The sequence below is a fragment of the Panthera leo genome, chromosome Y, assembly GCF_018350215.1.
Source record: "Panthera leo isolate Ple1 chromosome Y, P.leo_Ple1_pat1.1, whole genome shotgun sequence".
NCBI classification, from domain to species: Eukaryota; Metazoa; Chordata; class Mammalia; order Carnivora; family Felidae; genus Panthera; species Panthera leo.
Window position 1 is genome coordinate 4521185 of NC_056697.1, and position 26663 is coordinate 4547847.

Genomic DNA, 26663 nt, shown 5'->3' on the forward strand with positions numbered 1-26663 from the left:
GCTCCTCCCCACTCCTCTCTCTCTCTCTCTCTCTCTCTCTCTCTCTCTCGCTGCCCCTCTTCCACTCACACCCACTCTCCCCATCACAAAATAAAATTTAAAAAAAAAAAAAAAAAAAACCTGTAGAACCACCTACAAGAATTCATCTGTTTTCATTTTCATCTGCCCTGAAACAGGGAGGTCTTTCGGGAGAAGAAACTGATTGCCAAATAGTCTTTCTTTCTTTCTGGATTAAAGTGGTGGTTTGAAAACACACGCTTGATAAAAAGAATAATGGAGAGCCCAGAGGCAAGAAACCCAAGAGGAAATGAGCAAATAAAGAGGTGCATTTTGTGCTGTGCTTAAGTCAGAAGAGAAATTGAATTAACCTTATATATCAAAATATTAGGACCTGTGCTTCTGGGTTAGATAGAATGCGTGTAAATAAGATATATGTGCCATGAAGCACATGCCGTGAAATATTGGTATTCGTGTAAGCTTGCAAGTCATTGCTTTCCTAAAGAGTAAATTTGAGGCATAGTCAAGAGCGGTTCTGCTCTTGTTTTAAGCTTTTTTAAATTTTGACATATTTATCTTTCATTTTAAGTGTACGACTACAAAATAATCTCTCATGAGCCCCTTGCATTGGTGCTTGGAAAAAAAAAAAAAAGGCAGAACACAGCTGATCCCAATTAGTAGATCCATTGCTTAACAGGCTGCATTGGTCTTGCTTTGGGTGGGGGCTTCATTACCCCAGTGTTGGACATTATGTCCAGCTGTGTAGACTGTCTTTGCAAAGGAGGAGGGTTAAGCAATGAATGGCATGTGGCTGAGAAATTGACCGCTCTTTATTCTGAAGATTGGTATCAGTTACGGGAGATAAGCATCCGGAACAACGTGACCTTTGCAATGCCTGCCATACGTAATCTACCCATCATGGGTCAACAAAAATGCGTGATTTCCTTTTTTTCCCCAAAGAGGGGTGCTAGGACTTGCACGTAATGTCTTTCGGATAAACCTTCCATGCCGTTCTCTGAGTGAATGATCCTGGTTAATTACAACGTTCCGTACTTGCTTACTTCTTACGCAGGTAGCCACATTTGTCACATATGCATTGATTTCATCCTCTAAGTTAACCCTTGCAGGTTGAATTTGAGGGCCGATGAGAAGACTTGTCACTGGAGATGACGTCACTAAAAATGGTGAAATGCTTGTCAAAAGATTATTCCATCCTACAGTTATTTACGATAGGCACTTTTTGTCTCTACAAATGCATGATAGCACCTGACAGACTATCCCTATGAATTGGTGTCTACAGTGACACTAATATTTACCAAGTGAGAAATTGCCCCATTTTCATTTATACTGAGATTAAAACATAATGACGGATGATATCAGGATCCAGAAATGTAAATGCTTTCAGTGCATTAAAAAAAAACACACAAAAAAACGCTCCTTCTATTTACATTTAAAACTAAAGAATAAATGTCAGGCATTGCTTAAAAGGCTCATTGAAATATGGGGCACCTGGGTGGCTCTGTTGGTTGGGTGTCCAACTTCAGCTCAGGTCATGATCTCATGATTTGTGGGTTCAAGCCCCACATTGGGCTCTGTACTGACAGCTCAGAGCCTGAAACCTGCTTCCAATTCTGTGTCTCCCTCTCTCTCTGCCCCTCCTCAGCTCACACTCTGTCTCTTTCAAAAATAAATAAATGCTAAAAATATATATATATTTAAAAAAAAAAGGCTGATTGAAATAAACATTAAAAGTTTCTGGGAAAAACTCTAAAAACTCTTCTCCAGAGCACTCTCTATCTCTATTGTTTTGTTTGTATCTTGTCCTCTCATTAAAATTCCTACCTTGTTTGGAAATTAACCCTGTAAAACTTGGCTGCTGAGTCAACAATCCCTTACCTAGCACCCTTGGGATTCAGGTAATGAAATATGTAGCAATCGTGAAACACATGTCCAGTCTTACCCAGAGGGTTGTCCACGTGGGAAAACACTCTGTGTAAATACTGCGGGTGCCAATGTCAATAATAATTAAGTGCTTATTACGAGGAGGAAGTGCAGACCAGAGAGTCACTTTGGGCTCAGTGTAGCGCCTTTGACTTTCCACTCTGGCAGAAAGCATGGAGGTGAGGCAGAGGGGGTCCAGGGTCCTCTGTTCCTCTTAGTGGCTCCAGGACTGGGGGATGTCTCATCCAGAGACAGACGCAGGACTGGGATGTCCCCTTTTGCAAGTAATGTGTCCACCCCGGGGTTTCTCGGTTGCAGCCCTGGAAGGTTCATTGCCATAGGGACTGACCTGTCTTTGCAGGATGTTTACTCTCTACCCATCAGCATCCTGTTCAGCGTGGACAGGTTTTCTCAGCTGCCACCTTACAGATACACAGCTCTTTGTCCATAACCAACAAGAACAAAGACAAAAGGATGGGAAGCCAGGCTCTTGGGGAAACTTATTTTTGGCAGTTCTGCACCAATGGACGCAGAACCGATGTAAAGTTGAGCAGTTTTTATCCCATGGAATGCTGCAAGACTGTTCATATGTGTGTCTGCAGGTTGCCATCCAGAACTTCGGTCAGGTGGTGTTACGTAACACACGATATACTCACCATTATGCTGTCTCGTGTGTGTATACGCGTTATGTATTCTACTAATCACTTTGCAATATGTATACATAACCAGTCATGTTGTTAGATATGGTATGGCAATTATAGCTCAGTAAACCTGGAATGTGTCTTTAACAATCAATAAAACTGAAATACAGATGTCTGTATGTGCCGAAGTTTTACTGAGATACAACTGACATACAACATCCTGGGAGTTTAAGCTGGACGATGTGGCGATTTGTTATTTGACATATCAAATATATTTCCAATGTGATAGTTAAAAAAAAATTTTTTTAGCATTTGTTTATTTTTGAGAGACAGAGTGTGAGTGGGGGAGGCACTGAGAGAGAGAGAGGGAGACACAGAATCGGAAGCAGGCTCCAGACTCTGAGCTGTCAGCATGGAGCCCGACGCGGGGCTTGAACTCATGGACCGTGAGATCATGACCTGAGCTGAAATCGGCCGCTTATGTGACTGAGCCACCCAGGCACCCCCCAATGTGCTATTTGATATGTCAAATATATATCCAATGTGATAATTGATAATCAAATATATATCGACATATCATATACTTGATATTTTATATATCGCAAAGTGATCAGTGCAATAAGTTTTGTTAACATCTGTCACCTCACACAGTTGCAGATTTTTCTTTCTTCCCATTATGAAGTGGTCTCATACAACGAGTGTTCTAGAGAAAACAGCAGTGTCCGTTATGAGGGTCAGAGACGGTCCTGGGGACAGCTTAACTTGGAAGCAGTCTGCATACTTTCAATAAATTTGTTTTGATTTTTTAAAAAATTACCTTCTAAAACCCAAAAAGAAATTTTTGAATTCTGAAATACTAACTTGGCCCCAAAGCTTGTGTTTCGAGACAGTATACCTGTGCTTGTCATTGCAAACAGGGAAGAGTTCATGTTGAGCCCGTTGTGACTTTGAACCATCAGATGATGGTTGTACCAGGTGGGTTTTCCCATTTACGGTATCAGACTATGTTCCCATATCCCCTCAGAGGCACCTTCTACCACTAAAAACCTCACGATTTTTCTAAGTTCTGCAAACTTTGCGACAAGGGGAGAATAGTCAGAAACCTCCATTCAGCCAGAAAAGTAGGGCAGAATTTCTGTGTCTTTTGGCCACTGTCCCTGATGAGAAGCAGCTTCTGACCCCTCCTCCCCAGCCCATGCACCTGGGAGGCAAAGAACACTTATTCAAATCTACTGGGGGTCACAATGGCCCAACCTGGGATCCTAAACCAAACGGCATGTCTTGACTTTGGAAAGGCCACCTGTTTGATTCCATTAAGAACAAATACCAGGGCATTTGTGGCTCAGTCGATTAAGCGTCTGACTCTTGATCCCAGGGTCGTAGAATTGAGCCCCATGTTGGCTCAGCATGGAGCCTGCCTGGGATTCATTCTCTCTCTCTCTCTCTCTCTCTCTCTGTCTCTCTGTCTCTCTGTCTCTCTCTGTCTGTCTCTCCCTCTCTCCTTCTCTCTGCCCCTTTCCCCCACTCACACACTCTTTCTCTCTCTAAAATGAAAAAAAAATGTATTAAAAAAGAAGTATTGGGGAGCCTGGGTGGCTCAGTTAAGCATCTGACTCTTGGTTTCGGCTCAGGTCGTGATCTCACAGTTTGTGAGTTCAAGCCCCTCATCAGGCTCTGCACTGACAGCACAGAGCCTGCTTGGGATTCTCTCTCTCACTCCCTCTGTCCCTCTCTCCGCCCCCCCCCCCCCAATGCCACAAAATAGCTAAACTTAAAATTAGCAGAACGGAGCTTTGACTTAAGCAGACTTCTCCACCTCAACAGGACTCATAGTTTGGGGCAGATCATTCTCTGTTGCCATGCATGGTCTTGTGCATCATCAGATGTTCAGTCGCATCCCTGGCCTGTACCCAGTGGATGCCAGGAGCGCAGCCCTCAAGCTGTGACGACCAGAAGTGTCTCCAGACATTGCCAAGTGTCCCCTGGAAGGGAAAGGTACCCCTAGTTGACAAGCAGTGCTTTGCCTGATGCTATACTGTGCGATGAGCCCTATTTTACAGGTGGGAAAAGCAAACCCGTGCTCTATAGATGGCGTCACGGTCAAGAGCTTTTGTGTCCCACTGTATTGTCACATACCCCACGTGTGGCTCATCCAGAGAGCTGTCAGAAGCCTTCTAAGCTGAATCTAATAACTCACATGTTATTGAGAAGCTGAGTCACGATAGTCAGCAAGGTGAACTGATTTCTAGGGGTTTCTACTTCCATTTAGCCCCAGTGACGAATTCGTGAATCAAGAAGGTTACAGTGGTAGGTGTCTAGAGCTGGGCGGATGGCTCCGGAGCTTTTTGGCTGTCAGTGACAAACCCAGTGCCTCATGGCCCATAAATAAACCTCAGCTTTGGTATCTCTTGTAATGTTTTTATTTTTTATTGAGTTGACATTCGTATAGCACACAAATAACCATTGTAAAGGGTGCAATTTGTGCATTCAGCCGCTGCCTCTCTAGTTCTAGAACTTTCTAAATCATTCCTCCAAAACCCTCCTTCCCCTTCTCCTTGGCCCTTGGTAACCACAAACGTCCTTTCTGTCTCTGTGTATTTGCTTATTGAGGACATTTCCTTTAAATGGAGTCATACGCTATGTGGCCTTTTGCGGCTGGATTCTTCCCCTCAGCATCGTATTTTCAAGGTTCATCCATATAGTAGCAGGTGTCAGAACTTCATTCCATTTAATGGCTGAATCATATTCTATTTTATGGACAGAAAGGGATTTTCTAGTTGCATGTGTGGGAAGGTCACAGAATCAAAGGAGAAGCTTCAGAATCCAGGACTGGCTGCCTTAAACACAAGCTGAAATTCTTTGTAAGTCTGATGGACGTCAGACCCGTCTCTACGGGTTTGTGCCTTCTGATGGAGGCAAACCCCACTGTATTGAAAATAGTTGCTTTTGGGGGCATCCCGGTGGCTCAGTCGGTTAAGTGTCTGACTTCAGCTCAGGTCATGATCTCACGGCTTGTGGGTTCAAGCCCCGCGTCGGGCTCTGTGCTGACAGCTCAGAGCCTGGAGCCTGCTTCGGATTCTGTGTCTCCCTCTCTCTCTCTGCCCCTCCCCTGCTTGCGCTCTGTCTCTCTCAAAAATAAATAAGCATTTAAAAAAAAATTTAAAAGAGAAAATAGTTGCTTTTGCATTCTGGTTAAGTTCTGTGGTGTTAGGAGAATTTTATGTGTAATTGGGGCTGGGTACCGTGGCTGTTATCCTTGGCTGCGTTCCAAATTACCACAACTGTAAGGGCTCACAATGCCACCCGTCGATTATCTCACAGTATCTGTAGCTCAGGCGTCTGGACATGGCTTACCTGGGGACTCCGCTCGGAGTGTTACAAGGCTACATCGAAGCGTTGGCCACAGTTGTGTTCTCATCTAGAAGAGAGAGGGATGCCCTTCCAGGCTCATTCAAGGTGTGAGCAAATCTTGTAGTTCTCTGTGTTTGTGGGACTGCGGCCCTTAGTCCCCAGGAACCACCCCTCCCTATTGGCATTTTACATCGTGACTGTTTCATCGAGACCTGCAGGAGAGCGTCTCTTTTGCTAGGAATCTGTTTTCAAGTGCTCACCTGATTAGGCCAGGCCCACCCCTGATAGCGCCCCTTTCGATAAGCACCAAGTCAACTGACTGGGGACCTCAAACACAGGTGCAGCGTCCGTTTACTTTTGCCATATCCTGTTGGTTAGGACATCACAGGTACCCTCACATTCAAGAAGAGAGGATCACACAAAGCGGTGAGTACCAGGGGCTGAAAGCTGGGGAGGCTCTCTTAGAATTCTTCCTGAAAAGGGGCCTTTTTGTGGGCAGAGCTGGGGGCCTAAATACGGTGTAGAACATATGTTGCGTCCCAGGAACCAAACGACCTAGTTCCCGGCACTCGTTTGGAGGAAGTGACGTCTGTGCCAAGGTTGTTCGTGTTGGTGCGAATTAGATCGTTGTAGCATCGTTTATTTCCATTTGACGGTAATGAAAGCACGGGGGACCCAACGTAGCTGAGTGGTTCGTGGTGTGCAGCCAGAACCCCCTAGTATTTGTGGCAGTGCTATCCTTATCTTGCTCAAGAACGTATCTGGGGGCTGGTGATGCCTCTAAAAACGTGCAGTGATCAGGACGTGTCGCCCAGCAGGCTTGACGAGGTCTGTGTGGACTGCCCTCGCCTTTCTGTGCATGCAGGGGACCCCACAGCCATCTGCTGGCCACCACCCTCGGTGTGGGGCTCGCCCTGGAGCCCGCGGGCCATGCAGTGGGCAGGCTCACTCACCGATTGGGAATAGTTGTATGCTAGCACCCTGCTTCTTGTCCCTCCTTCTGCCCTTCCCCCGAACGTCTGCTGGGATAGAGGCTCGCGTCCCCACGCACACCTGGGGGTTGTGGTCCCCACCAGCCGTGGCCCAGAGCCTGCTTGCACTCACACTAGGGGCTGGGCGCTTGGGCATGTCTCAATTTCAGGACGTCACATCACACGATCAGACTTGATAACACAGGCCTGTTTGTTTTAAATAAACTTCTGCTTCAATGCATCTGTAACACTTTTCCATCGGGGTGAACTTCACACAAAGTACAATCAACCCCTGTAAAGAGGGCAACTCAGAGACATTTCGTGCATTCAACCCCTGCCCCTCTAGTCCTAGAACTTTCTACATTGTTCCTCCCACACCCTCACGCCCCCTCCCCTCAGCCCTTGGGAACCACAAATGTCCTTTCTGTGTCTGTGCGTGCACTTGTCTGGACATTTCCTGTAAGTGCATTCACAGGCTGTGTGAGTGGCTTTCTCGCATGGGGCGTGATGCGTTCACGGTTCGCCTGTGTGACGGCACACGTCAGTCTTTCGTCCCACTGTATGGCTGAATCCTGTTCTAGTTTATGGATAGATTGGATGCTGTTTGTGGACATATGGACGGACACGTGGGCTGCTTCCACCTTTAAGCTGTTGTGAATAGTACAGTTCTCCACGCGGATGTACAAGGGGCACGCGGGTGTATAGGTAACTCTTTGAGACCCTGCTGTGCATGGGGCACGCAGGTGTATAGGTAGCTGTTGGAGACCCTGCTGTGCACGGGGCACGCGGTGTATAGGTAGCTGTTGGAGACCCTGCTGTGCACGGGGCACGCGGGTGTATAGGTAGCTGTTGGAGACCCTGCTGTGCACGGGGCACGCGGGTGTATAGGTAGCTGTTGGAGACCCTGCTGTGCACGGGGCACGCGGGTGTATAGGTAGCTGTTGGAGACCCTGCGGCCAGCTCCTCTGGGTGCATCCTCATACACGGCATTGCTGTGTCATCTGGCACGTCCATTCGACTCTTTGAGCAGTTCCTGTGCTGGTTTGCAACGTGTGTTTCAATAGCCGTGCGGTCTTGAGGCCCTCGTCTTCGAGGGTTTCGTCTGAGCAGCCCTGAGAGGCAGAATTACAGCATCTCCTGTCTGAACTTGTGTTGAGGAGATGTGCGTTCAGCTGTGCAAGAGCATTGGCAAAACCTCGGCATATATTATCAGCGTTGCTGAGACTTGTTTCTGTCTGCCCTGCAGCTTATTAGGGAAGGCAGGAGCCAAGGTGTAAACAAATGGGACAGGAAGGCCCAGCAACCGGTCGGTCACTGATGGGCAGTTTCTCATGGTTCCAAGGTCGTGAGATGACACCCTCGGGCAGGCCCAGGGCCCAGGCGTACCATCCCGATCCATCCTGATGTGGCCCCAGCTGGGCACTACCTCTTGGTGGCTCGCCTCCCAGTCTTGAAAATCCACGGGGCCGGCATGGGGTCCCTGCATGCACGGGGTCTCCTGGGATGCCTCCCCTCCTGCCTGTTCCCCAAGCCGGGTCAGCTGCCTTTCTGTTGGCACCTGGCTTCTTGCATCACTCTTCTGCTGCTCCCCTTGCAGTGTGTCACCTCTCCCTTAGTCTGGGGACAGAACTACAGGTTCTGACTTCCAGAGGACAGACCCAGGGGACCATCAGCTTACGGTATTCAAGCCCCAGCTGTATCAGGGACGTTATGTTGGGGTTTACTGTTCTATTTTAGACCTCACCTCTGACGCCCGTTTCCTCACCCTCAATACAATCGCATCCAGCTGACAAATTACGAGATTAGGGACTTTATTAGACATAATAGCATAGAAGTGGCTGAGTGACTAATCACAAATTAGTGCTCCTGGCCACTGCCCAGCCATCAACTAGGAAACGAAACATCTCATGGTGCGGTACACAGAGTCTATGTGGTACGTCCTTCCGTGTGTGATGGCATCCATCGCAGGGACCGATAACGGTGATCCTGGGGGCCTTCCGTGAAGATGTACAGAAATTCTGTACGTTCCCACGTGCTTTCGAACACGCCCGCCACTAACGTTTGTCAAACGGAAATGGTTTTCCTGTGATTTTAAGTCATGCACCTCACATTTGTTTGCATCTTTTAGACTGAATGAGCCTTGTGCATAAAATTATACTTGGAGTATAATTACTTCGTCGTGGCTCAAATGGGGACCTAAGGTGGGGGGGCAAACATCATTTTGACCGGTGATAACTAGATATTAGGGATATTTGGAATCATTGAAGTGGCCTTTTTTATATTTTTCAACCAACATAACCGTTACTCGGTGATCTCCTTTGAATCCTACCAATAGTTGGTCTATTCATAGAAGCACTTGTGTTTTAATAAGACTTTTAGGGTTCCCTTTCTTTCTTTTTTTTTTTTAAATGAGATCTTTTTTTTTTATGTTTATTTGTTTTTGAGACAGAGAGAGACAGAGCATCAACGGGGGAGGGTCAGAGAGAGGGAGACACAGAATCTGAAACAGGCTCCAGGCTCTGAGCTGTCAGCACAGAGCCCGACGCAGGGCTCGAACTCACGGACCGCGAGATCATGACCTGAGCCGAAGTCGGCCGCTTAACCGACTGAGCCACCCAGGCGCCCCAGGGTTCCCTTTCTTTAACCAAACCTATAGCCTCCTCATGTGGGGATACTGTCCCGAGAGAGTTCTCCCTAACAAAACTGATTATATTTGCACATCTCATGCAGGAAACACGTCTGGTTATCCAGCAAGGAGACATGGTGGTGCTATTTCCTGGCATGTTTCAAGGACAGAAACTCGTGAATGGAATTTCTCTCAATGCAGATAAAACCCAAAGCTGATGGGTCATTTCTGTCTCAGAATCTCAGTCTCCCTCTCTGCCCCTCTCTCACTTGCGTTTGCATTCTCGAAAACAAACATTAAAAAAATTATAAAGAAACTAACCTTGGGGCGTCTGGGTGGCTCAGTTAAGCGTCCAATTTCAGCTCAGGTCATGATCTCACGGTTCATAGGTTCAAGCCCCTCATCAGGCTCTTTGCTGACAGCTCAGAGCCTGGATCCTGCTTCAGATTCTGTGTCTCCCTCTCTCTCTCTGCCCTTCCTCTGTTCACACTCTGTCTTCTCTCTCTCAAAAATAAAAAGACATTAAAAGTTTTTTTAAAAAAACTAAAGGAGTTTAATGTTCTAAGTGAATTTTTACAATCCACTCTATTCTTATTTTTCTTGAAATAGTTGGTGAAATACGTGTTCACAGTGTGGAGGCACATTTTCCATGCCATTTAATTCACCCACTTGTACGATTCAGTGGTTTTTATCAGGTTACCAAGCCGTGGGACCTCCTTAAGTCAGTTTTAGAACAGGCTCATCACCCCAGTGAGACCCTTCATGCCTAGTTCCTAATCCCCATTCCTATCCCCTGCCTGAGCAGGTTTTTAAGAAGTCACATTTTTTTCTATGTTTCATCCCATTTCTTTGAACCCAGGGCGTATGAATATGGCCCTCGGGGATGTTGACAGTCGTGCAGTTACATCATTCTGCTGCATGACCCTATTATCATTGTCCTAGAAAGACCCAGAACCGAATCGCTGAGGCATGAGGAAATGAATCCTGTGCATGCTGTATGTGCTATATATCTCCGTGACCCCGCTTGGAATGCTCGCCTTGGTCTTCCTTGACACGAAATCACGTAAGCCCTCTTCTGCCTTTGTTGCTGTTTTCTCCTCCTCCTCCTACCTGCTTATTTCCTGAGGAAATGCCTGTGGCCTTCTTTCCTACACTTGGGCCCTTAGGACTGATTTCCCCTTAAGCAAGCCAGCTCACCTGTCAATGAGACTGCCATAATTTGTACGTCTCTGACCGCTATCATTTGAAAAATGGATCATTATTTCAAGAGACACATCTAATAAGAGGGGTAAGGAAAATACAGTGCATATGGGTGCATCACACGGTTGCCAGTTGAACCCAAAACCTGGAATCTGGATATGGGAGCATGCTGGAGAGATTACTTGGGTTAAGAGTTTTCAAGAGCAGCAATCCAAAGTGATGTAATTTGGGAATAGACGACAGGCCCCCAGGCCTGGTGTGGACAATAAGTAGTGAGTTCTTACCCACAGATAAGATTGGCACAGATGCCTGGTCTATTGGTAATCTGGGACTTCAGCTATTGGACATCTGTTGGGAGTCTTGCCCGACTAAAAGCTTAATATCTTGTAAACTCTTTTCTTTCTGGAAACTTCATCCCGCAGATAAAATACTGCTCTGAAATTGACTGTGATAAACAAGGAAGAATTGCTTGGTGATGTACAAGTGATCATATCCTTGGGTAGAACAGCCCTCCCTCTTTTAAATGTAATGGTAATAGTAAATGACGGACGTACCTTGGCATGGTACCTGAGGTTTACAGTCACTTAGACACAAATATAGATGTCCTCTCCTGGCCAGGGACTCTGAAAATGTAATGGCTCACGTGTTAGGATATACTCAAACATGAAAGTCCGCCATTGCACTCACAAAACCATAAGGGATCCAGAGGATGAGGGAAAGCATACGGAATTGAGGAAACCAGCATGGTGGGGACCCCAGGCTCTGAAAGGGAATATTTGCAAGGTCGGGGAAGAGAGAGAGAATCATGCAACGAATGGCTTACCTTTCTCCTAGAAGGTCAGGAAGACCAAAAATCCAAAACAAACTGATTAGAACACTCTCTTGGTGTCTGGTTCCCAGGTCTCCCTTGACTCAGGTTCCGTGCCCTTGGACGGAACTGCACTCCCTCTGTGTTGCACCGTCAGAAGCATAGAAACTTACCACGTTTAGATCACAAGTCCTAAAATGAGGATGTTGGCAGAGCTCCGTGTCTAGGGGAGAAGCTGTTTCCTTACATTTTCCAGAGGGCACCTGCATTTGGACCCTTGTGTCTCTTCCTCATTTTCTCCACACTGTTCTTTCCCTCCTGGCATCTCCTTCTCTGACTTTGCCTGACCGCCCCCTTCTTATAAAGACCCCTGTGACTGGATCACTAAATTCTCCTCGTGAAACTAATGTGACACTAGAGTTGACAAACTAAAATTTAGATAAAAATTTGAAACATTAAAAAAAGGAAGAGACCCTTGTGATGACATTGGAGTTGGATCATCTCCCCATCTCGAGATCCTTAACATCGTCATGCTTGCACAGTCCCTTTTCATGTAAGGTGACATAGTCACAGGTTCCTGGGGCTAAGAACGTGGCCATCCTTGGGTTCCATTGAGAATAGACTTTGATCAGAGTTTTCTGTGGGCGTATCACTTAGCTGTAAATGTGTTCAGGGGTACATTAATAACAACTGCCATTGCTTGCTAAAATGAGATTATTATATAAGTAATGTCCATATGTCCACTAACAATCAGTGTGCACATGAGCTTTTCCTACACTGATTTCATACAATAGAGACATTTTTTCTTGGGTCAATGTTCTTGAGCCAACACCTGTGGATGCAAAGAGAGAGAAAGGTTGACTGCAGAGTAAACAGATTCATTCCATTAATGAATACCAAGCACTATGTTTATTAGGATGTTCTTGATGACTGGGCATTAACAAAAACATGAAAAGTCTTGTGCTTGCTTTCTTTCTGTCTCTCTCTCTTTTCCATCCCTCCCTCCTTTATCCATCCTTCCTTCCTTTCTTTCTTTCTTTCTTTCTTTCTTTCTTTCTTTCTTTCTTTCTTTCTTTCCTTCTCTCCTTCTCTACCAGAGCAACTAACTCTGTTCCGTGATCTTTCCTTTCGGTGTTTGTTTAATGACTTTTAATGGAGCGTACTTTGGGGGAGTGGGAGCTGTTTTTCTGGAGGCCCAGTGAAGAGAGTTTTGGGTCCTGTGACCTCTCATAATCTTCATGCTCCCGTCACCTGTGGCTGGGGCACCTGAGTCTGTTGGTTTTCCCCTGGCCATTGCCTCTGGTATTATTCTTCTGCATCATGACTTTGTCCTTTCTTTTCTTTGCTGACAGACTTCTCAAGAGTTAGTTCTTTCTGGCAATTGGCTTCTGGATTCTTCCCTATTCACTGGCTCTCTGTGGATGGCATAGATGTTCCAACCAGAGTCTCTGAATTCTAAACCCAGCGGGGAATGAAGCAGGAAAAGTCAGTGTTACCGCTTATTAAAATCATTCCTTGACAAGCATAAGGCACTGGAGATTAGTCACCCTTTGCTGTCATGACTGACCAGGGCTCAGCGGGTCCTGGGATGAGGCGAGTGGTATCAGGTGGACAGCAGAGACCTGGGTTGCGGTGCCCTTTCAGCAGCTCCATGGGTGACATCGGGCAGGCACCCACCCTTCACAGGCTCCATCGACGTCCTTGGATTCTACAGTCAGTCCCTGGGGGTTGAGCCACGACGCCCATGTTCTCCAAAGCTCCCAGGCTAAAATCTGAGATCCAGTGTCCTGGGTTTACATCTGACCATAAACCCAGGTGTTAATGTAATGAACGATACCGCACTTTTGGGGAGGGTGGGGTTAGGAATCAAGTACGAGGTGATTTATAAAAGTCTTCACATGAGAGAGCTGGCATGCACCATAAATTCCCCCAGCCACCCAAGATTGATAATTTTACAGTGAAAGCAAGTAATTATGAATCTGCCTCTAAATCACATTTTAAAACCCGCACTCAAAAGTTGACAAACTGTCCCCATAAGTCAGACACTACTTACCAGCCTGTTACCAGCAAGCAAAGCCCAGAACTGGTGCTTTTCACGGCTGTCACATTTGTCGATGCCCTGATTCACCTGTGCCTGTAGAGAAGGGGATGTTTAACGTGCACCGGGGAAGCCCTTCCTCTTGGAGTCAGAAGGCAAGTGTGTGTACCTATCAAAGAATAAGAGACTCTATTCTATGGTAAAAAACACAGAAGTGGTGTTTGGCCATTTGTGTGTTCCGAGTCCTACACATATTAATTCAACATATTACCACATTTACCATAAAATGTTGAGATTATAAGACGGACCTTCCCAATGCTGGGTCCTCGGGGTGAAATGGAATCCCATTTGTGGATGCTGTGCTCATCGAAACAGCAGTTAATAGGGCGAGGTCGGGCCAAGAAAGGGTAAGGATGAAGAGTCACAGACCGTGGTTTAGGAAGGTAACTGTCCAAGAGGCGTGAACACAAACAACTGAATGATGTGGCCTCAACGAGGACAGGAATCTGCAAAGGTCTGCTGGTGTGCATGGATGCAGGTCTCTGGCCAGAGGCCCATCACCAGCAGACCCCCTGCAGACCCCCTGCAGACCCCCTGCAGACCATGAGCTCACGCAGACATCACGCTGTTTCAGGCTTATTGAGTTACCCCCCTGGGCTTCAAAGCCAGCAGAAGTTTCAGGAACCTTGTTGTCAGGGCTCAGATAGTGTCCTATGAGTTGATGCTGGAGGGATGGCCTCTTATGAAACAATTACAGGGGCGCCTGGGTGGCGCAGTCGGTTGAGCATCTGACTTCAGCTCAGGTCATGATCTCACGGTTTGTGAGTTCGAGCCCCGCGTCAGGCTCTGTGCTGACAGCTTGGAGCCTGGAGGCTGCTTCGGATTCTGTGTCTCCCTCTCTCTCTACCCCTCCCCTGCTCATGCTCTGTCTCTCTCTCTCAAAAATGAATAAACTTAAAAAAAAGAAACAATTATAATTTATTTTGTCATCCGTTCTGTTTTTTAAGGATCGACTCCACTGTTAATTATAATACTTTCCCCACTTATATCTCATATGAAAGAATGAGCATTAGTATATCCTTTGAAGGTAAGTGAAAGGTCTAGACACTGTCAGTAAGGATATGCAGAAGATCATAGATTAAGTAATTGCTAGTGTTTTGCCATATGGGCTTTGTCTGTCCAGCCGGAAAGTTGACGACTGTGTTGGCCTTGCCTTTCATGAGTCAGGTGCCCAGCCGTGCATCTCATAGTGGGGGCCAGAAGCTGTCAGGAGCTCACCGAAAGGAAGCCAGGTAAAACTTCGCACCTGTGCGTTCGGTGTCTGCCAGGATCCATGACATCCCTCCAGTGCTGGGCCTCCCCTGAGTGAGTTCTATCTCTGTGGCCCCACCATGGGATGGCTAGTCCTTCTCGCGAGGTAACGCTAACCGGAAGCTGCATCCGGGCCCCCGGTACAGCTCTTGGAGCTGTGTATCTGACTAGATAGATACGCGGATTCTAGCGTTAGCTCTGAGCTTTGACCTCTCCGGTCCTTTTACCTGTAACCCAGGGGGAATGTCTTTTGAGAAATACGACCAGTTACTGGTTGGATGTTGGATAGGAAAGTGCTTTGAACAGCAGCGAATGCCTGTAGGTTGTGTGAGCCCCTTGGGGTGGATTCCTGGATGCTGCTTTCAGAAACAGTAGAAATGGGGCCACCTGTGGCAGCCTGCAGACACGAGAGAAGAAGGTGGGTTTGGGGCAGCGCTAGCTTGCTCTGCGGTTCCCTGCCTCCCTGGGCTCTGCAACTGAGAGCTAGGGACACCCATGCGTTCTTTTTCCCTCTTCTTTTTTTTTAAATTCCAGTATAGGTAACACAGTGTTGTAGTAATTTCACGTGTACAACGTAATGATTCAGCAGTACCCTACCTCACCTGGTGCTCATCACAGCAGGTGCCCTCCTGAATCCCCATCACCTATTTCACCCCTCCCTCCACCCACCTCCCCTCTGGTGACCATCAGTATGTTCTCTGTAGTTAAGAGTCTGTTTCTTGGTTTGTCTTTGTCTTTTTTTCGGTCTTTATTTGTTTTGTTTCTTAAATTCTACGTGTGAATGAAATCATACGGTATTTGTCTTTCCCTCACCGACCTACTTCGTTTAGCCTTATGAACTGTCTAGCTCTGTCCATGTCATTGCAAATGGCAAGATTTCATTCTTTTTTACGGCCGACTGATACATGATACATGGCTGTGTATAGATATCACAACTTCTTTAACCATCCATCTATTGATAGGTACTTGGGTTGCTCCTATAATTTGGCTCTTGTAAATAATGCTGCAGTAAACATAAGGGGGGCATGCGTCTTTTCAAATTAGTGTTTTTGTATTCCTTGGGTAAATACCCACTAGGGGAATTACTGCATCATAAAATTCTATTTTTAATTTTTGGAGGAGCCCCCACACTGTTTTCCACAGTGACCGTGCCAATTTTCATTCCTACCGACACTACAGAAGCGTTCTTTTTTCTCCACATCCTCACCGACACTTGTTGGTTTTGTGTTGACTTTAGCCATTCTGAAAAGTGTAAGGTGATATCTCATTTTGCTTTTGATTTGCATTTCCCTGACGACGAGTGATGTTGAGCATCTTTTCATGTGTCTGTTGGCCATCTCTTCAGAGAAATGTCTGTTCGTGTCTTCTGCCCAGTTTTTTAAAGTTGGATTATTTGTTTATTTGTACGTTAAGTTGTAGAAGTTGTTTCTATTTTTTGGATAGTGACCATTGATTGCGTATATCATTTATAAATATCTTCTCTCTTTCAGGAGTTTGTCTTTTAGTTTTGTTGGTTGTTTCCTTTACTGTTTAGAAGTTTTTTTGATGTGTTCCCAATAGTTTATTTTTGCTTTTGTTTCCCTTGCCTCAGGAGACATAAGTAGAAAAATGTTGCTATGGCCGATGTCAGACAAATTACTGGCAGTGCTTTCTTCTAGGATTTTTATGGTTTCAGGTCTCACATCTAGGTCCTTAATATATTTTGCATTTATTTTTCTGTATGGCTTAAGAATGTGGTCCAGTCTGGGGACACCTGGGTGGCTCAGTTGGTTAAGCATCCAACTTCAGCTCAGGTCATGATCTCACGGTTTGTGGGTTTGAGCCCCACGTTGGGCTCTGTGCTGACAGCTCAGAGCCCAGAGCCTGCTTCAGATTTTGTGTCTCCCTCTTTCTGCTCCTCCCCTACTCACACTGTGTGTGTGTCTCTCTCTCAAAAATAAACAAACATTTAAAAATAAAAAAAAAAAAAGAAGGTGGTCCAGTTTCATTCTTTGCATGTAGTTGTCCAGTTTTCCCAACACCATTTGTTGACGAGACTGTCCTTTTCACATTGCGTATTCTTGCTCCCTTTGTTAAAGATTAATTGACCATATAATCATGGATTTATTTCTAGGCTCTCTATTCAGCTCTGTTGATCCAAGTGTCTGTTTTTGTGCCAGTACCATACTGTTTTGATTACTACAACTTTGTAGTATATCTTCAAATCTAGGATTGTGATGCCTCCAATTTTGTTTTTCTTTTCCAAGATTGCTATGGGTATTCACGGTCTTTTGTGGTTTCATACAAATTTTAGAATTATTTGTTCTAGTTTTGTGAAACATGCTGTTGGTATTTTCATAGGGATTGCATTAAATCTGTAGATTGCTTTGGGTAGTGTAGACATTTTAACAGTATTTGTTCTTCCAGTCCATGAGTGTGGAATATCTTTCCATCTGTTTGTTTCATCTTCAGTTTCTTTCATTAATCCTGTATAGTTTTTGGAGTACAAGCCTTTCATCTCCTTGTTTAATTCCTAAGTCTTTTATTATTTTTAGTGCATTTGTAAATGGGATTGTTTTCTTAAGCACCTCGGCTGTTGATTTTTCTGATCAATGACCACTCTTACCTTGCTTTTGCCTGAAGAATTGACATGCCTTGGGACCATCAGGCTGAGACTGAAGTCCTCTCTCCCATGGTTTTTGAGGGTTTGCCTAGGATTATAGGTTAGTGGGAATATGGGGCTATTTCATCATATTGTACATGTATTCAGGACTAATGGTCTTATCAGCTCTTGTCTTATGTTGAGTCCCAGGAAATGGTTCTGGGACAAGGTGGGTTTTGGGGGGTGGCAGAGTTCTTAGGATCCACACTTATGAGGATGGTGAGGCAGAGGGAGAAGTTGGGTTGTCATACCCTCGCAACAAGACTTCATCCCGTTTGGGAGGGAGCTCTGGAGCTGGTGTGGCTCTCAGAGTTGTCTCACTTTGCATCAAGGAGGGCACACCTTTGGGACCCAGCCATGGGAATCTCGAGGGATGGAGGGATGGCAATGCCTTGGGAAAGGCCACTGTCTCTGGCTGAGAGCAATTCCCAAAGACACATTCAGCTGAGCGCCATCAGTTACCGACACAACCAGCAGCTGGTGGGAAGGGTAACCTGTGTCCTCACTTGATGTCAGAGCCCATGCTATGGCATCCGCCAACGCTCTTCTCTTTACCAATTCCTCAACACCACCTTCTGCTCCTATATGTTCAGAAGATGGTTTTCACTATGGATTTCCAATAGCTTCTTGAAGTCTTCCAGTCAACTTTCTCGGTATTCACACTTGGCTTTCGGTGTTTACTTCTCTACAGAATCTTCTGCTAGCCTATACAAGCAGGTAGGGTTGTCAGCTCATGCACATTTGCCCAGGGCCGTCTCAGTCTGAACACTGGAACTCCTCAGTCCCGGACAGACTGGGAGGATTGATCAGCCTTTGGCAAAGCAATCAGCCAGATTTCCACACCCTGCCTTTCCATTTCTTTACCGTCTTCCCATGCCATCTCTTTCTGAGGCATGGCACAACCAGACTTCTTTAATAACCACACTTCTAGGCTACTGCTGGTGACAAATGCTTTCTCTCCTTCCTCTCACTGCTGCTCACAGGGTGTCTTGAGCTCTTGTTGATGTTTTCCCAGTGCAGTTAAGCCTGATGTCACCACAGAGCCGCCTGGGACTAGCCAGTATCAGAGGCTGGCAGGTTAACATACCACCTGATGCCTCGAGTCAGTTCACATTGGCTTCTGCTGCCAAATACAATCAGAAGTTTACAAAAATTTTGTGGTTTCCAGGGCTTGTATCTCAGAATCAAGGGAGAGGGATGGTGGACGTTGATTCCATCCTGAGATCCCTGTTGTGGTTCACAGTCTTATACAACTGAATGGGGAGGGGCAGGAGAGTGATGGACACATGACCAAGTAAATGACAGTTACGGCGATTGTAGGTAAACAGAGACAGGAAGGGGTAACGAAGCATGCTCATGATTTGTGAAGCCACCAACTCGTCAGCGTACAGGTTCACGATAATACAGCACCCGTAACCTCTTGCTCTTAAATCTTCTTGTTCTGTGACTAGAACTCGGATTATAGTGGTGTCTCAAGAGACTTACGTTCATATAACTTTTCAGAGTAATAGCGGAACCATCACTGGTACATATGTTGTTGCTGTGTATAATTGTTGGAGCAAACTACGTCCCTTATTTTCCTGTCTTTGTGATCACACCCCTTCAGGGATTATTGGACCAGTGCCCTCCAGTTTCTAAACTTCGACACTTGAGATCATCTCATCCTTTGTGGTGGGGGGCTGGGTGGATGATTCTCTGTGGTAGGGGCTGTATTGCACATTGTAGGATATTTGACAGCGTCTCTGGACTCTACCCACTAGATGCTAGTAGAACCCACCCAATCATGAGAACCGGAAATGTCTCCAGATACTGCCTAATGACCCCTGTGGGCTGAAATCACTCCTGGCTAAGAACAACTCCACTGCTGTTTTGAGAAATGTCCTCTGACCATGGGCTTTTAGGTTCTCCTGTGCTGTTTTCCTTCTGCAGGTAGGGTTTCTTGTGGCAATACCACTGTGAGAGGCATTGTGACTTAATCTCCTTTGACGTGTTTCTTCTTCTTCATTAGTCACCGAGGATAGCAGGCACAAAGTATCAAACACGGGTCGAAGGGTTTCCGTGCTGATGTCTCAGCATCTATTTTCTGTAAATAAAAGGGGTGGGCAACCGAAAGGAAAACACCGACTTGCGTCTTCCCTGTTTCACAAGGGGTGGGGGGGGGTCACCCAGTTGTTCAAATCCATATCCATATGATCTTTGTCTCGCCAAATAATGTCATGGAGAGTCGGAGGAAGAGACGGCCCTGCGTGGTGGTTCTGTCATCCCAGCAGTGGGAGGTTAAGGATCAATGTTGACAGCACAGCATCCCATTTCCACAAGAATCCAACATGAAATGCCATGCCGGAAGATGCAGGAAGATTGATTACAGTTTCAAATGCCATCTCGGGGGGGAAAAAATAACATTTCTGGGACACTGATTGAACCTGAAAAATTGTTGTTGGAGGCTTAACTTCAGTGAAACAAGATCTATATGTGTGAAGATCTATAGAATAGTGGTTTTTCTCCAATGTGGTGATCTCTTATGCATATGACGTATCAAGTGGGATGATACTTCATATTTTACAGCATGAACGATAGACTTATACATGAATTGTTTTAAGGCATATGGTAGTTTTTGTCTAAATGTCCTCAACTCAAAAAAATAAGTATATTCTTCAGTAGATTCAAAGTCATCTTCATAGAGTGTAGGATTCTATACCAGAAGTTGAAACACTTTTCCTACCGAGGCCCGATAGTGAACATTTTCAGCATCGCAGGCCAGACAATCTCTTGTGCAGCTACTAAACTCTGTGCCATAGCACAGAAGCAGCCACAGATTATAAGGAAGCGAATGCATGTGTCTGTGTTCTAATATCCTTTCGTTGTGGACTCTGAAATGTCAATTTAATATACTCTTCACGTTGTGCAAAACATTCTTTTCTCAACCATTTAAGAATGTGAATAACATTCTTGTTTCACTATAAAAACAGGTGGGGGACAGTCCTGCGAGCTGCAGTTTGCAATCCAAGTGCTATTTGGAAAATATTTATTGACAGCTTACTACGGCACATGAATGGCCTCTGCTGTCTTGATCCTTAGAGGCTGTGGGACGGACAGATACCAAATAAAAAGAAACCATATATATAAGTTATTGGAAATAGTGATAAATGATCTTCAAGGGAAACAAGATACTATGACAGTGAACCATGGAGGGATCTATTTGCTTTGTATTGGTAATCAGAGGGGGCTTCTCTGAGGTGGTGGCTAGTCAGCTGTGACGTATAGCTAACCAGAGTTTGGGCAGAGAGTGGAAAGAAGAAACGTGTGGGAAGGGAGATCCTCCCTGCAGGAAAGAGCATGTTCCCCTGCAGTTTTTCACCATGTGCTCATTCAGTGTCTGACTCTTCTTCCTCTGAATGAATTCACAGGATGAGCCTGGTGCCCCTCATCCGTGTCTGCTGAGGGCCCCTCACATCAGTGTGCCCGCACATGATGCTGTCAGGAAGCTCAGATCCTTGAGGACAACTACCCAAGACGGTCTTCCGTTGCTACAGGGTGAGTATAAGAGGTGCCCGCATACGTCCCTTCCTTCCGAATGGATCACTGCCTGTTCACAAAGTGCTTGCCTCGCCCTGAGCATTGGTAAATAATACCTGAGTACCTGGTGACTTTAAAATGGTATTGTGGAGGGTCTGACATGCCGGGGGCAACAGGAATGTGGAGCACACCTGGCCCTTTTGTTCAGAAGGGACTTGGGGGCGCCTGGGTGGCTCAGTCGGCTAAGCGTCCGACTTCAGCTCAGGTCATGATCTCGCGGTCCGTGAGTTCGAGCCCCACGTCGGGCTCTGTGCTGACAGCTCCGAGCCTGGAGCCTGTTTCGGATTCTGTGTCTCCCTCTCTCTCTGACCCTCCCCTGTTCATGCTCTGTCTCTGTCTCAAAAATAAATAAACGCTAAAAAATTAAAAAAAAAAAAAAAAAAGAAGAAGGGACTTATCCCACGAGAGGTCACATTTGCCAAAGGGCGGCATCCGGGGGTCACACGTGCTTTCTTGGAGAAAAGCGGTACCGCCAAAGAGGGCAGTGTGCACTGATAGGAGAAATACCCGTGATGGAGGGGAAGGAGGAGGGGGGAAGGGAAGAGCACCTCACGGAGGGTGTAGCTTGATGACACTCTGCCATTATGATGTCAAGATAGGCACTGGGAGGCAATCAGAGCCCATCCTTGTCCCCCGTAGCAGCAGGCTCAGAGAAGTCTGCACGGAGATGCTTTCCAAGAAGATACGGGTTCACATTGGTGTGGGAAGGCCCCCAAAGATGGAACTGAGTCGTGGGGTCAGAGGTCCCTGGGATTCGGATCCCAGCTCTCCACCCGCTGGCCTCATGTCCTCAGGAAGCTGATTAAGGACTCTGTGCCCAGGTCTCCTCTTGTAAAATGGGGGTGCCAAGGACAGGTTCCTAGGGTGACTGAAGAGTGAAGGATGATGTTTTGGGGGGTACAGCTATGGTGAATACTGGGATGACGCTGCCAGCCAAGGTGGGAGGTGTTGCCGACTATGAGTCTGGAGTTCTCTCTTGTCCAGGAAGAGGGCGCACGCAGAATTGAATATGACAGAGGCTAATGTCCAGGAGGAGATAAGAGCCCCAAACGGGTTTCATCTCTGGATTGATTGAGCTCACAAGATATTAGCAAACAGTCTGGGTGGGGGTGGGGAGGTAGGGTGGGCAAGTGGTGTTTGTGATCAAAGGATATTGGCACCAGAGGGAAAGTAATTTCCTGCAGGTGATACAACAAGTTACTTTAGATCCCAGTCCAATATCTTGCTAGCTCACCTCGGGCCCTTTCGCCCCGTGGTGGCGGCTTTCTGCCCTAAGCTGTTCTCTAACCCATTTATGTAAGTAGAACCTACTTCCCCACAAGTAGGCCCTGAATAGATCTCCAGAACTCCAGTTTGGACCATTGCATTGCTGATGACAGGCAGGCAGTTCTCCAGTGGACCGGTTTTGCCCCCGGGGGTGGGAATCCGACACATCTGGAGGCATTCTTGGTGTCGTAACTCTGGAGGAGCTTTGCTGTTGGGATCTGGTGGGTGGAAGTCAGAGGTTCTGCTGACAGCACATAGGACAACACCCCCGCGGACTCAGACCCAGCCCTGAGCATCAGCACTGCAGAACTGGACAATCCCTGCTTGTTCGGTACAGCAAGACATTTCAGCTTCGTCTTCTCTTCTTCCTTCGTGGAATGTTCAGCGGTCTTTTACTCTGAGGGATCTGCGGTAGAATAAGAATTAAAGAGAACAAAAAGAGAAAGACGTTTTAGGATTTTTTTTTTTCTCTATTAAATTGAAACCGCACAGCAGACGATTCTCCTACCACAGGAAACGTCCACGGAGGCTTAAATCCTTGGCTTATATTCGTGCTTAATGCTTAGCAGCTTAACAGAGTTATTTTCTATTGTGATTTCTGTAATTTGTTCCTTAAAAGGCTCGTTTGTTCCTTCTCTCCAGTTCAGACACAGACTTTTCGGGGGTTTTAAAGAATAATTTATTTTCTAAACTTATTGTTAATGCAGGAGCTGGCTTGGAGTTCTGACATAGCTTTCAAAGCCTTAAGCACCTGCTAAGTAGAGTTTTATTTTTATTCCCCTAGAAACCAACTGAATGTTTTGCAGGGAAATACTTTGAGTACTTTTTTTTTTTTTTTTGTCATTTTAGTCTAGAGGGGACATTGACATTCTTTGGACCCAGCAACAAGAGCTCAGAAAAAATTGACAGACTCAGTAAGCTAATGAAAAGTGTGCAGCTGAAAAGGCTCATGATTAATTCATGATAAACTAATATGGCATTCATTATTCTTCCTTAATGTTCTGATGTAAAGTGGGAGTCTTTCAGTGGGGGCTAAAATATCTGTTCCTAAATACCTAATAACAATATCCATTATGTCTTACCAACATAAAGCCATCCTCATGGGGTATTTTAATGTACTTCACAATTTAAATTCAGGGTTCTTGAGTACAGCATATTAAACTTTCCCCCTCTCCCTAAGTGGATTGGTGATAATCAAGAAAATACTTTTATATAAGATATTCCTCCATTTTCTCCTCCAAAAAAAAGGCTGACTGAAAGTAAAATAAAGTTTGCCTATGAAACTGAAGAAATTTCCTTTTTATGACACATCTTGTTACTTGACAAGAACTGCCAGCAATCTCTTGATTTATTCTGTTTAAATATATACTAGGATAGTAATTTTTTTTAATCCTTTGATGATAACGAACACATTTTTCAAGGGGATTGTAAATCCTTAGGATATTTTGTGGCAGCAAACACCCATGATAACAAGCACATTCTGGGGTCAAGATAATCCCAACCCCCCAAAAATTATGTTGATTGTGTTTTGTGTCTCAGAGATAATGAATGAGGGAAGGTTCATTATCAGACACATTGTAAGAGAACACAAAACAATCTGGAGATTGTACCGTTGACCAAGGGATCATGGATAGCAGGGCACTTTGGTGTCACGTTCCTCCTGATAGCAGGCAGCGAGAACAGAAAATAACCCGTGTAATGTCCCTACCAAAAGCTTTCACCTGGAATCCGTTCACAAGGAAACGAGCAGACAAATCCAGAATGTAGCCCGTTGTCAAGGACAATTGACCTGGATTCTTCCAAAATAATCAGTGTCATGGGAAGCACAGAAAGGTCAGGGACAGTTCCAGATTTAAGAAGATGAAGAGGGGCACCTGGGTGGCTCAGTCAGTGAAGCGTCTGACTCTTGATTTCGGCTCAGGTCATGATCTCACGGTTCGGGCGTTCGAGCCCCGTGTCAAGCCCTGTGCTGACAGTGTAGAGCCTGCGTGGGATTCTCTCTCCCTTCCCGTCTCTCTCTGCTTCTCCTCCACTCATGGACACGAGCACATGCACTTGCTCTCTGTCTAAATAAACTTTCAAAAAGAAAAATAATAAAAAGATGAAGAAACACAATGACAGTACCTGAATGTGGAGAGGGTCCTAGACGGGGGAAAGAAGAAGCAGGTGGTACAATTATTTGGGGGCTGTCTGGGCGGTGAGTTGATTGACTCAGTGTTAGTCCGCACAGTTGTTCTTGTGGTGTTGTGTTTATGGAGGAGGTGTCCTTATTCTGAGACACCCACGTGGAACTTTCTAGAGGGTCAAGAGTTATCCTCTGTGCAGCTTGCTGTGAAACATCATGAGATGAATACAAGTACATTTCTTATCCTTTCTTAATTTTCTGGTGTAGAACGAAAATGTGTGCACATACGTATGTGTGTGTGTACATGCACGGGTACACAGAGGCAGAAAGCAAGCAGCTGTGGCAAAATAGAGACAGTAAACCTAAGTGAAGTAGGATACGTGCATTTGTGTGCATGCTTTCAACTTCGTGTGTGTGCTTTCGACTGTTCTGTGAGTTTGGAAGTTTTCAAAAGTGACTTTGGGGGAAAACAGGTTATAAAGTTTTATTTTCCTTCTCCTGTTGGAGATATTTTGGTTCCACTGATGGTGTGTTTAAAATTTTGTACAGGACCAGTTTTTTTTTTTAAGTTTTTTAAAATTTATTTTGAGAGAGAGAAAGAAAACAGAGTGGAAGAGACAGAGGGAGAGAGAGAATCTCAAGCAGGGTCTGAGCTGTCAGCGTGAACCCTGATGCGGGGCTCAAACCCACAAACTGTGAGACCATGACTTGAGCTGAAGTCGGATGCTCAAGTGACTTTGCCACCCAGGTGCCCCAGTGTTTATGTATTTTTGAGACACAGAGACAGAGTGAGAATGGGGGAGGGGCAGAGAGACAGGGAGACATGGAATCCGTAGCAGGCTCCAGGCTCTGAGCTGTCAGCATGGAGCCCAACATGGGGCTCGAACTCATGGACCTCAAGATCATGACCTGAGCTGAAGTTGGATGCTCACCAGACTGAGTCCCCAGGCGCCCCTCTTTGGTAATTCTTGTGCCACCTTGCAAACTTCCTGGGCCCCGCCCCTTTTCCCAGACAGGATCCACATGGAGCTTGATCACTACTGCATTCCGTCCCAGAAGTTGGCTCAGGATGTGTATGCATACTGGTCCGCTTTATACCTCCAGTTCTGCCTTTGTGGGTGCATGGTCTGCCGAGGCAGAGTTTAGGCAGGTGCTGAGGGTCTGTACATCTTTCGCCAGAGCAGGACGGTCAGAGCCCATCCAGCTCCTTGTTGGTAAGCACAGTCTGGCTTCAGAATTTAGAGCCAAAACTTTATCGTACATTTTTAAAAAGCACATGTCATAATACCTGAGGAATAAAACACTCCAGTTTTAGAACACATCTACAGACAGTCTCCAGCCAAATACTCAATTTGCAATCATTACATCCATTCTAGTGAAAACACGTCAAACATGAGACCCCATATGCAGTGCTGGGCACACCGTTCCCGTTGGAACTGTAAGGGCTCCTCAGGCTGTGACCCAGAACCTTCTCCAAGCCTGGGGGAGTGGTCCAACTTGATTCTACTCACTTCCTGCAAAGCAACACTGACTTTCACATATGTTGGACTGGTTTTGTTTAATGTTCATTTATTTTTGAGAGACAGAGAGAGCGTGAGCAGAGAGAGAGGGAGACACAGAATCCGAAGCAGGCTCCAGGCTCTGAGCACTCAGCACACAGCCCCACACAGGGCTGGAACCCACAAACTGTGAGATCACGACCTGAGCCGAAGTCGCACAGTCGACTGACTGAGCCACCCAGGCGCCCCCACATGTGTTGGCCTTTCTTATGGACAGAAGATGCTTTGACTCACAACAGTGGAAACTGCTGATTTCTCTTCCTGTGCTGTGTTATAACCGAGGATCTCTGATGCCGAGAAATGTGTGATAATTTACATAAATACGACATGGGTCTCGGGTGGCTCCTCTGGTGGCCTCCTGGGTGGCTTGGTCGGTTACGCATCAGACTTCGGTGTAGGTCATGATCTCGTGGTTCGTGAGTTCGAACCCCACATCGGGCTTTCTGCTGTCAGCACAGAACCTGCTTCAGATCCTCGGTCCCCCCTCTCTCTGTGGCTCCCCCTCTACCCCCCCCCCCACCTCAAAATAAATAAATACACTTAAAAAAAAAGACGAGATGGGTCCATCCGTGGCCTCAGCTGTGTCTTAGGCACAGTTCCATTAGCATTACT

At 46.0% G+C, this 26663-nt stretch overlaps 1 protein-coding gene across 1 annotated transcript in view; it reads left to right on the forward strand.

The window, feature by feature from the left end:
• STS (steroid sulfatase) overlaps positions 1–26663 on the forward strand; it is a 153023-nt gene that overhangs the window by 13423 nt on the left and 112937 nt on the right. Inside the window, exon 2 of the mRNA XM_042926533.1 lies at positions 20933–21059. The gene's annotated coding sequence lies outside the window, so the exon portion shown is untranslated. The remainder of the gene's footprint in view (positions 1–20932; positions 21060–26663) is intronic.